Source organism: Thamnophis sirtalis, unplaced genomic scaffold (assembly GCF_051295495.1).
Source record: "Thamnophis sirtalis isolate CommonGarterSnake01/CBP01778 unplaced genomic scaffold, rThaSir2_p1.2 scaffold_1, whole genome shotgun sequence".
In the NCBI taxonomy this organism is placed as follows: Eukaryota; Metazoa; Chordata; class Lepidosauria; order Squamata; family Natricidae; genus Thamnophis; species Thamnophis sirtalis.
Window position 1 is genome coordinate 164,936,208 of NW_028261381.1, and position 12,675 is coordinate 164,948,882.

Below are 12,675 nucleotides of genomic sequence, written 5' to 3' on the forward strand. Positions count from 1 at the left end.
GACCAAGAGCCCAGCCAGATGGCAGGAAAATCACAGGAGCTAGAGAAAACGAAAGGGATGCAGTGGCTCAGTGGTTAAGACGCTGAGCTTGTCGATCAGAAAGGTTGGAGGTTTGAATCCCTAGCGCTGCGTAATGGAGTGAGCTCCCGTTACTTGTCCCAGCTTCTGCCAACCTAGCAGTTCGAAAGCACGTAAAAATGCAAGTAGAAAAATAGGAACCACCTTTGGTGGGAAGGTAACAATGTTCTGTGCACCTTCGGTGTTTAGTCATGCCGGCCACATGACCACGGAGACATCTTCGGACAGTGCTGGCTCTTCGGCTTTGAAACGGAGATGAGCACCGCCTCCTAGAGTCGGGAAGAACTAGCACATTGGTGGGTTGCAGGCAGTACGCCCCAGTACAGCGTACTGGTGCCTGCTCAGAGCACTGGGTACCGTTCTGGTACGGTCCTCCAGAGGGCCCACCCACCCATCGTCCTTACCTGTTTTTAAACCAGTGTTTCTCAACCTTGGCCACTTGAAGATGTCTGGACTTCAACTCCCAGAATTCCCCAGCCAGCATTCACTGGCTGGGGAATTCTGGGAGTTGAAGTCCAGACATCTTCAAGTAGCCAAGGTTGAGAAACACTGCTTTAAACTATTTGGTGCTTCCTCGCACGGTGTGTATAGCGCCTGTGTGATGCTCCGCCGAGCATCTGGAGCATCGCGGAGGCATCGCTGGAGGGATAGGACGCATGTGGAGGACGCCGGGCCCCGTCGCACTGTACCAGTTCCAACAGGATGCAGAACCCACCACTGGACTAGCATATATGTGCGAGGGGAACCTTTACCTTTAACCTTAAGTAGAAAAAATAAAGGATGCATGCCAAGGATACAAGCAGTTATTTTACATGTTATTTTTTTTAGAAGATTACCCTCTCATTTTTTTTTAATTTTTAAAAAAACATGAGGCAGCTGATGGTGCCTATAATGGATGAAACAGAAAATAACAGAATGCAGTTCAGTGATGACAAATACTAAGTTCTTCTTTTAGGTTAAAAAAAAAAAAGGAACGAGCAGGAATCTAAGAGGCTTGGTAAGAGTCCGTCTGAAAATGAACTCAGTTCACCCTAGATTGCCAGCTAAATATGAATCAAAACTATGATTCTGCTGCGGAAAATGCAAATGCTATTTTAGGCTGCATCAGCAAAGGTATAAGCATCAAATAGTGGAAAGTAATACATTTAATATATTGTTGGATGCAGCCTTCGGAAAGGAGTCAATTCCTGTCATTGCTTTTCAAGAAGCAGTCAGGAAAGATAAAACGGGGTCAGAAGAGGAGATGATGACTGGTGGAATTAGAACTCAGGCCTTCAGAGATTGTGAAGACGTCAAAGACAAGACTGAGTAGGGAATATGGTTAACGCTCTTCAAGCGCTTGTAAACGTCCCAGAGAAGCATGCTGGGGCCTGTTTGTCTTCAGAGGACAGGCAGACCTCAACTTACGACCACAATTGAGCCCAAAATCGCCATTGCCAAGCAAGAGAGTTATTAAGTGAATTTTGCTCCGTTTTATGATCTTTCTTGCTACAGTTGTTAAGTGAACCGCTGCAGTTGTTAGCAAAAATGGCTTCTCCATTGACTTTGCTTGTCAGAAGATTGCAAAAGGCAATGGTCAAAAAACACACGCCAGTTGTCAAATGTCTGAATTTTCATCACATGGCCATGAGGATGCTGTGGTGGACATGTGAAAAACAGCCATAAATCACATTTTTCAGTACCTTTGTAACTTGAATAGTCACTATAACTTTGTGAGTTGAGGACTCTCCCTACTGGGCATGGAACAATATACTAAGTTATATACTAAGTACCAGGAAGGCAGTTCCTGGTTAAAGGAAGGGAAAACTTTCTAATAGAAAGAGTGGTTGGACGGTGGGAGTGGTGGTTACAGAAAGTCATAATGAATCACGTACAACATTTGGTAGATGTGTTTAAGCAACACATTGGGGAAAAGATGATGGGATGGGGGAAGTCTCTTTCAGCCTCCTGCTTCGTGGAAATGGAATTTTAGTGCCACCTCCTGGGGGAATATGAATATTACCAACAGCATTGAAATCATCAATTGGATCAAGTTGATCTGACTATGCAGATCCTGGTAAAATAGAGGTCAGTGCAGGGGTGAAATTCAGCAGGTTCTGACAGGTTCTGGAGAACCGGTAGCAGAAATTTTGAGTTGTTCAGAGAATTGGCAAATACCACCTCTGGCTGGCCCTAGAGTGGGAATGGGGATTTTGCAGTATCCTTCCCCTGCCACGCCCACCAAGCCATGCCCACCAGAGCCGATAGTTTAAAAAAAATGAATTTCACCACTGGGTCAGTGTTTAACTATACTCGTGTCCTTTACAACATCATATATATTATACTTTGCCAGAAATTACTTCCCATTCTATTTACAATTAACAAACCCATCTCTATTTGGAGAGGGGGGGATAAGTGATTGCAAATGTGGTCAAAGAAATGTCAACTTCAGAAACTTTTTCCCATGTGCACCTAACTGTAGGAAGTTATCACCCAGCCCCCTCCCAGAAAAATGAAATATCCTAGGAAATATTGAAAAGGCAGAATATTTCTCTGGATGTGAAAAGGAAGAAACATGTTTTAAAAGACAGAATAGCTCCCTGTCATTTCCTGCCCATCCCCACATTGTCAATGGGCCATTAAGAAGGCCAACCTAGTCCACTTTACATAATAAAGAGTTCTCCCCTTCAGCTCCAGGGGGATGGGATTAAGGCATGATAATATTGGCCTTTTACCCAACTCGCTACATGGCATCTGAGAACTCAACCAAACCTGGATTCAAAACACAGCCTAGAGAGTTGCCCTTGCATGGCCCCATGGGAGTCTGACAACCAATCAGAATACAAGCTCAAGATCAAAGGCCAGAGGGGGATAAAACCAGGGACTCAACATCTCAGTCCTTCCTTCTCTTCTTCTCCACCAACATTGAAGCATGTGATCACCTTTTCTGTTCAGGACTCAAGCCATGTGGTCCTGTCCACCATTAAAACCATCTTTCCAAGCAGCCTCCATGTCTCCAGTGTCTTTTTCCCCACTTGGAGCCGAACCCAGAAGGACATTTCTTTAAACATAACCATGGCACGACCTCACACTGTCCTTTTAAATAGATATCCCTGTTTCTCTGCTTCACAGTTAGCTGTTCTGGTGTTAAAACAGTGCTTTTCCCTTTAAGCAAGCAACAAGCCAAAATAGTGGATCTCACTCTAGATCTCCAAGTTGATCCTTAACTGGTGGTGGAGACAGAGAAGGGCTGGCATGGTGTAGTAGTAGAGAAAGAGGTTGCTAGCTCTCCATGTGCCAAGTCTCCAAACTTTTAACATTCCCCCAGCATGCTGGCTGAGGAATTTCTGGGAGTTGAAGTCCACCCATCTTAAACTTGCCAAAGTTGAGAAATATTACTCTAGAGTAAGTGCTGAACCCCTGCCCAAAAGGAGGGCTGATTATCAGCTGATCACAATTGCTGGTCAAGCTCACTTTAAATCAGGGGTCTCCAACCTTGGCAACTTTAAGACTTGTGGACTTCAACTCCCAGAGTTCTCTAACCTTGGCAACTTTAAGTCCACAAGTCTTAAAGTTGCCACGGTTGGAGGCCCCTGATTTAAATGCATGAGTGTAAACGCCAGAGTGACATTGGAGCCCTGGGCAGAGATGCCATTCTAGCCATCCGACAAACCTTGCCTCTTTCTTCCCCAGTCTTGCCTGATGTTTTGCAATCTGATGGTGACATTTGCTAGGTAGGGAGAAGGGATGTCCACAGGGAGGGGATTAAAAAAAATCAAGTTAGTGACCAGAGCCAAAGAAACAAAACCCCAGCCCATTTTCATGTTCATTGTTGGTTCAAGGACTGGCAGGGGGCACTTTAACTTGGCCAGAAGTGATTTCTTATCTCACAAGAAGACATTTTGTCATGGACTGTCCCAGGCCAGACACTGAACTGGAAACTGCCAAGTGGACTTCACCAGGTTCAGTATTATTCATTTGAGTTTTATTTGCTTTTTTAAAAAAAAATCTGTTCTCTCTTCACTTTTGAACTCTGATAAAAGCAGTAGGAGCAGGATAGGAAGAATATTGATGCTTTTAAATTTTGGTGTTGGAGGAGGCTGTTGAGACTATCATGGACAGCCAAGAAAACAAAACCAATGGACCATTCAACAAATCAACCGGGATGTCAGCGTTCCAAGTATCATGCAGAATTAAATCAGAGTCCAAGGCAAAACGATCCTTAAAGTTCCAATTTAATAAATTAGACATCTTAATACATCTGTGAAATCCCAATTCTGGAAGTTACATCAGATTCCCACCCAGTTGAAAGTTCTTGATCTTGTCCCCACACCCACAAATCCATCACATGGTCCAATCTTCTTCTTCCATGCTGACATCTCCACCCAGCTGCTTCCGGTCAGGTGCAAAGGTACGGAGACAAAAGATGACCTTGGTCTTCTAGAAAAGAATGACAACAACACATTCCACAATTCTACTCCTTTCTATTCCCCCCTCCCAACTACTATACTAATGAAACAGCATAATGAAATAAGAGAGAGTGTGGCAGGCCAAAGATCCTAAAAGGGATATAACTGCAGGCCTGACACGGGAGTTTTCTCAGACCACAATCAAATTATCCTACTTTTGATATGGGAATACCCATAATCTTTGGAGAAGCCCATAAAGCTGGGAAAGGTGGAAGGAAAGAGGATAACCAGCATAATTCAGGTATAGTGGTGATGGCACTGTGGGAAGATCTGAAGGACCAGGTTAGGGGCAGATCATCATGAAGAAAATTTGCCTGGCTGCCAAGAAGTGAAACAACTTATTAACACATAATTTTCACCCGTACTTGGCACTGCTGTGTTATATGACTCACTACACATAACAAACTGGGTTATGATGAGGTTGGTGATTCAGCATACTGTGGGAATCCAACATTGTAAAGGCATATGGTTTGAACCAGGCCATCATGTGAATACAGAAAAATATGCAACATTACTTGGGTTTGCGGAGTGTGTACATTCAGTCACGATGTCACCATCTCCCACTAGAGTGATGTGAAGGTTGGTGTGAGGGCTGAAACCGACAGCTGGAAAATGAGAGATCCAATGTAGAACTGAGGAGGAATTTCCTGACAGAACAATTAATCAGTGGAACAACTTGCCTCCAGAAGTTGTGAATGCTCCAACACTGGAGGATTTTAAGACAAGATTCGACAACCATTTGTCTGAAATGGTATACAGCAGGGGCATCAAACTCCATTTCATTGAGGGCCACATCAGGGCTGTGGTTGTCCTTGGGGAGGTGGAGTTCTGGCTGACTGGGTGGGCATGGGCAACTTGACACCCCCCAAAAAGACTTCTGGCATGTTTCCTCTTTGCATTGGGTAGACCAGGCTGAAGCTATGCTGGCCTGATCTTTCCTCTTCCCACTGGGTAGACCAGGATGGCCTCGCCGCTCAGTTTCGACTACATCGTGAGCCAAATGTGGCCCTTGAGTTTGATACCCCGGGTAAACAGGGTTTCCTGGCTGAACAGGGGTTGGATTAGAAGACCGCCAAAGTTCTTGCTATTCTGTAAGAAGAGTCTCTGACTAGCCCAGATGGCTACCAAAAGCATTGTGCAACCGCTCTCAACACCCAGGGCTGATCGCCAGGAAGTAAAATCTTTCATTTTGACTCTCCTAAGAATAAGATGTTGTGCCATGCCAGCGGCCAGCAGAGATGGCAGCAGATTCGGACAGTGAGGAGGTTGGGGAGGAACCTGGGCCAGTCCTGGAGTCTGGGGAAGGCTCTGTGTTGGAGGCAGAGACGGGGACAGAGCCGTATGCCAGTTATTAGCTGCCTTCAGAGTCAGACATCAATGAGGCAGAGGAACAGCTGGAGCCTATTCCCAGTGTGCGCATGCACAGAGTTGCCAGACGAAGGAAACAGCTAAAGAAAAGGGGACAACTTGGAACTAAGGCCAGACAATGAATGGCCCCTCCCAGAGGAAATAAAAGAGGAGCGAAAGGGAAGTGGATTTTGCAGGAGACAATTAGTTTAATTAATTGGTTGGTGACTCTCCGACACTCCTCACCAAGTTTTGCAGATACAGCCTGTCAGCTCTCCAAGCTAGATAAGGTCTGTGACTGTAAATCCTTCTTTGAAAGACTTTGCTGGCTGTGAATGAGAAGAATTCACAGCAAATTAATAAAAGGGATTTTTGTCGGGACCAGGAGTTTGTTTCATGCTTTTGGGAAGCCTCAGTCAGAACCCAGAAAGGAAAGAAAGCTTGGAGCTGACATAAAACTACAGGTAAGTCCCTAGATCCTCTGAGTTTTGCAATTCCAGTACATCTCTGCTGTAAACACATCTTAGCTAAGCTGCGTCCTTGAATCTTCTGCCGCAAAGTTCACAAGTACATGTTTACATTCCTTGAGAGAGAGAGATTGCCACACTCAGTGAAACTCTTAACAGATTGTAGGACTTATCTTGCACATCCGAGCCCTCGGGATGTGACACAATCTGAGTTTGGCCTTCTTCATTTCCCTTTCGTGGAACTTGCCATTCTTTCGCCCCAGAGAAATATCCCAAGTGAGTGAAAATATTTCCTCCTTCAGGGGAAAAGGACTTCGTCCCTGACAAAAAATATATATATGCCACAATGAATGGAATATGACTCTGCAGGAAAGGGGAGGATTTTGCGATTTCTAATCCCCTGATAGGGTTTCTATTTTTATCTTATCCTCTGCTATTTGCTTGTAAAGATCTACCATCCACTTTCAACTAAGAGGCCTCCACGTACAGAGTGGAAAACAAAAAGCAGGTGGTGTTTTTTTTAAATAGAAAAAAACAACAACAGTGGTTGGCACCTGCATGCAATTCAAGTTTGAATGTGCTGAAAAGTGCATTTATTTACTTCATAAATAGATTGATATGGCTGTGCAACTTGCACACAGTGACACAGGGTCAATGGTGGGTTTCAAAAAAATTTGGAACCTCTTCTGTAGGTGTGGCCTGTTTTCCGGGTCCCACTGGTAGAACCTCTTCTAACCGCTTCGGTAGATTTGACGAACCGGTTCTACCAAATAGGTGTGAACTGGTCGGAACCCACCTCTGCACAGGGTGGTGTACAGCACTAAATACAGGGGTGGGCTGCTAGGGGTTCAGCTGGGTTCGGGAGAACCTGTAGCTAATGTTATGGCCGGTTCAGAGAACCTCCAAATCCCACCCCTGGCTGGCCCCGCCCATCCCTCCCCTCCCAGGAGTCTCCATGCAGCCCATTTTGGATGCGAGGTAAGTGCAGGGCCCGCGCAAAGGCTCAGGGAGGGGGGAAAACGGGCCTCCTGGAAATTACGGAAGGCCGGAAACGGGACGGTTTCTGGCCTCTGGAGGGCTTCCGGAGCCTTCCGGAGCATGGAGGCAGTTTTTGCCCTCACAGAGGCTTGAGGAAAGCCTCGGGAACCTGGGAAAGGTGAAAATGCCTCCCCCTCTTCTGTGGTGCAGGAGGACGACTAGACTACGCCCACCCAGCAACTGGGCAGAGAACCCATTGCTGAAATTTTTGAAGCCTATCCCTGACTAAATATCTACAAAACCCCAGAAACTCCCACCCCTTGAGACTGTGACAAATACAACCATATAAGCCACTTGATTGGCTCCAAATCAACCTGGGTCTTCAGGCCTGCTGACGGAACCATATTTTTAGGACTTTCCAAAAAAAAAAAAAAAACCTAGCATGGAGGGGCCAATCTTATTTCCAAATGAATGATGTACTTTTTTATTGATTGATTGATAGAAAGAGCAAAAATTTTGTTATTATGTATAATGTTATGATGATGATGATGATGATAACTATACCCAGACAACACACTCTCCAAGTGGATGGTGTTCTGAAGGGCCACTACAGAGAAGGCCTTTCTTCTAGGTTCCATCAGGTGTGCTTCCTTAATAAACTGGATCTGCAACATATCAATAATACAAATACAATAGCAGAGTTGGAAGGGACCTTGGTGGTCTTCTAGTCCAACCCCCTGCCTAGGCAGGAAACCCTACACCACTTCAGACAAATGGCTATCCAACATCTTCTTAAAGACTTCCAGCGTTGGGGCATTCACGACATCTGGAGGCAACTTCTGTTCCACTGACTAATTGTTCTCACTGTCAGGAAATTTCTCCTCAGTTCTAAGTTGCTTCTCTCCTTGATTAGTTTCCACCCATTGCTTCTTGCCCTGCCCTCATCGTTTCCCACTCTGGGTAGGCTGGGAAGATGCAACACGAATGGGAATGGGCAGTGGTGAGATTCAAGCAGTTTAACAACCGGTTTGGTGCATGCGCAAATCAGTGTTCAAAAAGCACCCGTTTTAAGGTAAAACTTACCTTCTAGTGTAGCACCGGTGAGTAAAACACGGTGCGGCAATCCACTGTGCTGCGCAAATCAGCTAAGCTGAACACCACGGAAACATAGGACGGAATAGTGCAGGGACAGGTGGGCAAGGGCCAACTGATATCCGGAACTACTGGTTCACCCGAACTGGCTGAATCTCACCCCTAGGAATAGGGATAGGACAGGACAGGACAGGACAGGACAGGACAGGAGCACAGCACAGCACAGCACAGCACAGCACAGCACAGCACAGCACAGCACAGCACAGAATAGCTTTATTGTCACTTAAATGTACACTAATCAGCATAGATTAAAATGAAATTTTGTTGCGTTCAGCTCTCAAAGAATAACCATTATGTATATACTTCCCACACACATCCATATATAACACATCACAAGATAGTTCGAATGTAAACATATACATGGCGAAAAACTAATTTACAAGACATACGACAGTAAGAGGAGAATACAGGTTAAAATTAAATGTGTATATTGAAAAGGAATCATAAATACCGTCAACATAAAATGGAGCTCGCTCAGAAGCTGAAATACACCAAGCAAATGAGATGAAGAGTGGGAAGTAGAGGAGAGAGGTAAGGGAAGAAGAGAGGGATAGGAGAGAGGGCAAGGGGGGGGGGGAAAGAGGAGAAGAGAAATGAGGAGTGGAAAGGGGAGGGAGGAGTGGTGGGTTTCAAAAATTTTTGGAAGCTCTTCTGTAGGTGTGGCCTGCTTTCCGGGTCCACTGGTGGAACCTCTTCTAACCGGTTCGGTAAAGTTGACGAACTGGTTCTACCGAATAGGTGCGAACTGGTAGGAACCCACCTCTGGAGGAAAAGGAGAGGGGAAGAGGAAGTAGAGAAAAGAAGGATGACAAAGTGAAGAAAGGAGGTAGGGAGTGGGGGAGAGAGGGAGAAGAAAGTGATGGATAAGGTACAAATATGATGTATGGAGAGCAGAAGAGCCAATAATTGTTTTTGGGAGTTGTTGGTAAGATGAATTGATGTAAACATTTAATAATACAATATGATGTGGGTTATGTAATAGTATACATGTGATTATGTGTTATGAAAATGAAAAAAAATATGATTCAATCGTGGTTGGAACAAATGGTGGGAGACCAAATTTTGTTTCAACCAGAAATTTTTCTCCTAGGCATTATACCGGAGGGGTTTAAGAAAAATGTACTCTATCTAATTATACATGTACTAACTGCGGCGCGCATAACTTTTGCGCAGTATTGGAAAAAAGAAAATACACCATCAGAGCTAGATATAATCAGAAAAGTGTTGGAAGCAGATAGGCTCCCTCTTGAACTTAAAAGTAAAGGGGAATCAGAATATTTTGAAGTCTGAAACAGATTTTATGATTGGTATAAGACAAGGTGACAAGACTGGAACAAACTGTATATATTGTGATTGGACAGGAAGATAGATAATGCACTAAGTAGGCTAATAGTTAATGGTTGAGACTAATTGTATATAATGTGAATGTACGGTCACTTCGACTCTGAGGTACTGCATTGTTTTAAATGTAAAAATAATAAAAATATATATTTAAAAAACTTTATTAAAAAAAGACACATAAGGAAGAAAGCTGTTATGAGGTAGAGGTAATTAAATAATTGTACTATTAAAAAAGAGAAAGGGATTTGTTCCACAGCCATGTCATTCCTACATTTTTGCATTCTCAAAAATGGGGGAGGGGGCGAACCATGCAATAGATCCCGTCCCTTGAACAAGGTCCAGTTAGCACTGGAGCCAAAGTTTACTGATCTCAAAAGCAGCACAGGACATGCCTAGCTCTTAGCTGGAAGATCAACCCGAGCAGCTAAAAAACAACAACAGAGACTAGCAAATTACGTTCAGTCTGTTACAGAAAACCTCCACGTTTATTTATTTATAAATTTTACAGGCCGCCCGTCTCACCTCAAGGTAAGACAAGGTAGACATGTCCATGAAGACACCGTCTGTGTGTCTGTGTGTACTAGATTTGAGAGGTTCTTCATGACTTGAATCAATTCATTCAACTTTTAAGATTGGTTAGAAGCAACACATACAGGTAGCACTCAACTTACAAGCACCATTGGGACTAGAATTTCTGTTGCTAAGCAAGGCGTGAGTTGCACCCGATTTTACCACCTCTTTTGCCACAGTTAAGAAAAATCACTGTTAAGTGAATGCCATAGAGATGCTGTAACTGTTGTGTGAAAAACAGTCACAAGTCATTTTTTTCAGTGCTATTGTGACTTTGAAACGGTCACTAAACAAATGATGGTAAGTCTGTCTGTATAGCCTCCAAATCTGAAGGCTGCATTTTTCACTTTCTAATTCATTTAAGTCAGTAGACAATATTTCTTGTGGCAGCAACGGTGGTGGGTTTCAAATTTTTTAAGAACCTCTTCTGTAGGTGTGGCCTGCTTTGTGGGAGGGGCTTGCTGGCCATGTGACTGGGTGGGAATGGCTTGCCAGCCATGTGACTGGGTAGGCGTGGCCAACTTGTAAAATGTGGTGAAACTCACTTAACAACGCTTAGCATTGGTTTGGTTGCTTAGCAACCAAAATGTTGGCTCAGAAACTCTGGCATTTGAAGCATGCAAGTCTTAAAGCTGTCAAGTTACAAGATCCTCGCACCCCTAACCTTTTAGGAAAAAAACCCCAGGGGTGTTCAAACTTGACAGCTTTAAGACTTGTGGACTTCAACTCCCAGAATTCCTCCTCTCGCTCTTCATCTTGATGAAGTGCGGACGGGCAGGGGGAGGGAGCTGGAACCGGTTCTAAACGGCACTATAGATTTGTGGAATCTCTTCTATAGAAGAGGTTAGAACTGGCAGGAACCCACCCCTGGACAGCAACTTTCACATTTATCCATTGCAAGAAAGCAGTGGATAAAGAGCGCTTTTACCAAGTTTTTGGTCCTTTTTTCCCTCCGAGCAGAAAATGGAAGCATGAAGATTTAACTTCTGAGAACTGTAAAAAGAAAAGTAAATATCCTTTAAGGTTTATCTTGTGCCTTTCTCTATGACTCAACACAACGACTTCTACAAGTCTGTCAGAAAGAATTTAATATCACAGTCTCAGTCTCATAGTAAAATGATTTCCCTCAAATACTACATTATGGGAAGCAGAACTTGGTCCCAGTCCCTGAAAAAGATCCAATTGGAAGGAGTAAATTTCCCCAAGGCTGACTCATGCAGGGGTGCAACAGGTAAGAAATGATACTTTTCTCAGCTTGAATCATTAAAGAGGAAATGAAGGCATATTTTTTTTCAGAGCAATGATGACATTTGCCAGAAGGCTGGCAAGTTTCATGTACCCTGCCTTGTCCTACCAAATCAGTACCACGATAACAACCCTTGCAAGTGAGCAGATCAACAGAAAAGCAGAATATTGCTCAATGATTACTTGCAATGAGATATCCCAAAGGTGTTAACAAGGAAGTCCAGCTGCCTCTTGAAAAAGCACCTTTGGGACAACTATGACCTGGATGACTAAGAACCTCCATAGACTTTCTGCAAGGAGATGATGATAATTTGCATTTCAGTACGCTGAAGATCTTTGATTGAAGCCATCTAGGAAGTAACTGAGGCTGGATTCAACCAGCACTTATTCATGACTATCCTGTATCTTAAATTACTCCATTTCCAGGATTTGTATACCACACACACTGAACTACAGAGGCTGCAGGATGTCTCAATGGTGGGCACTGGGCTGCGATGTGGTTCGGTTATGGCCCCTGAACCAGGGATGAAATCCATCAGGTTCTGACAGGTTCTGGAGAACCGGTAGCGGAAATTTTGAGTAGTTCGGAGAACCTGTAGCAGAAATTTTGAGTAGTTCGGGAAACCGGCAAATGTCATCTCTGGCTGGGAATGGAGATTTTGCAGTATCCTTCCCCTGCCACGCCCACCAAGCCACACCACACCCACTAAGCCACGCCCACAGAACCGGTAGCAAAAAAAATTGAATTTCACCACTGCCCCGAACACATAGCCCCTGTGCACAGTCCTGCTTGATCCTAGTAATCTGGCAGTGACTCCTTGAAGGATACATGTCTTTTTACATACAACAGCCTGGATGTAAATAGTGGGTTAACTAAGCCAGTGTTTCTCAACCTTGGCAACTTGAAGATGTCTGAACTTCAACTCCCAGAATTCCCCAGCCAGCATTCGCTGGCTGGGGAATTCTGGGAGTTGAAGTCCAGACATCTTCAAGTTGCCAAGGTTGAGAAACACTGAACTAAGCCATGATACCGAGTCTCAGGGGCAGAG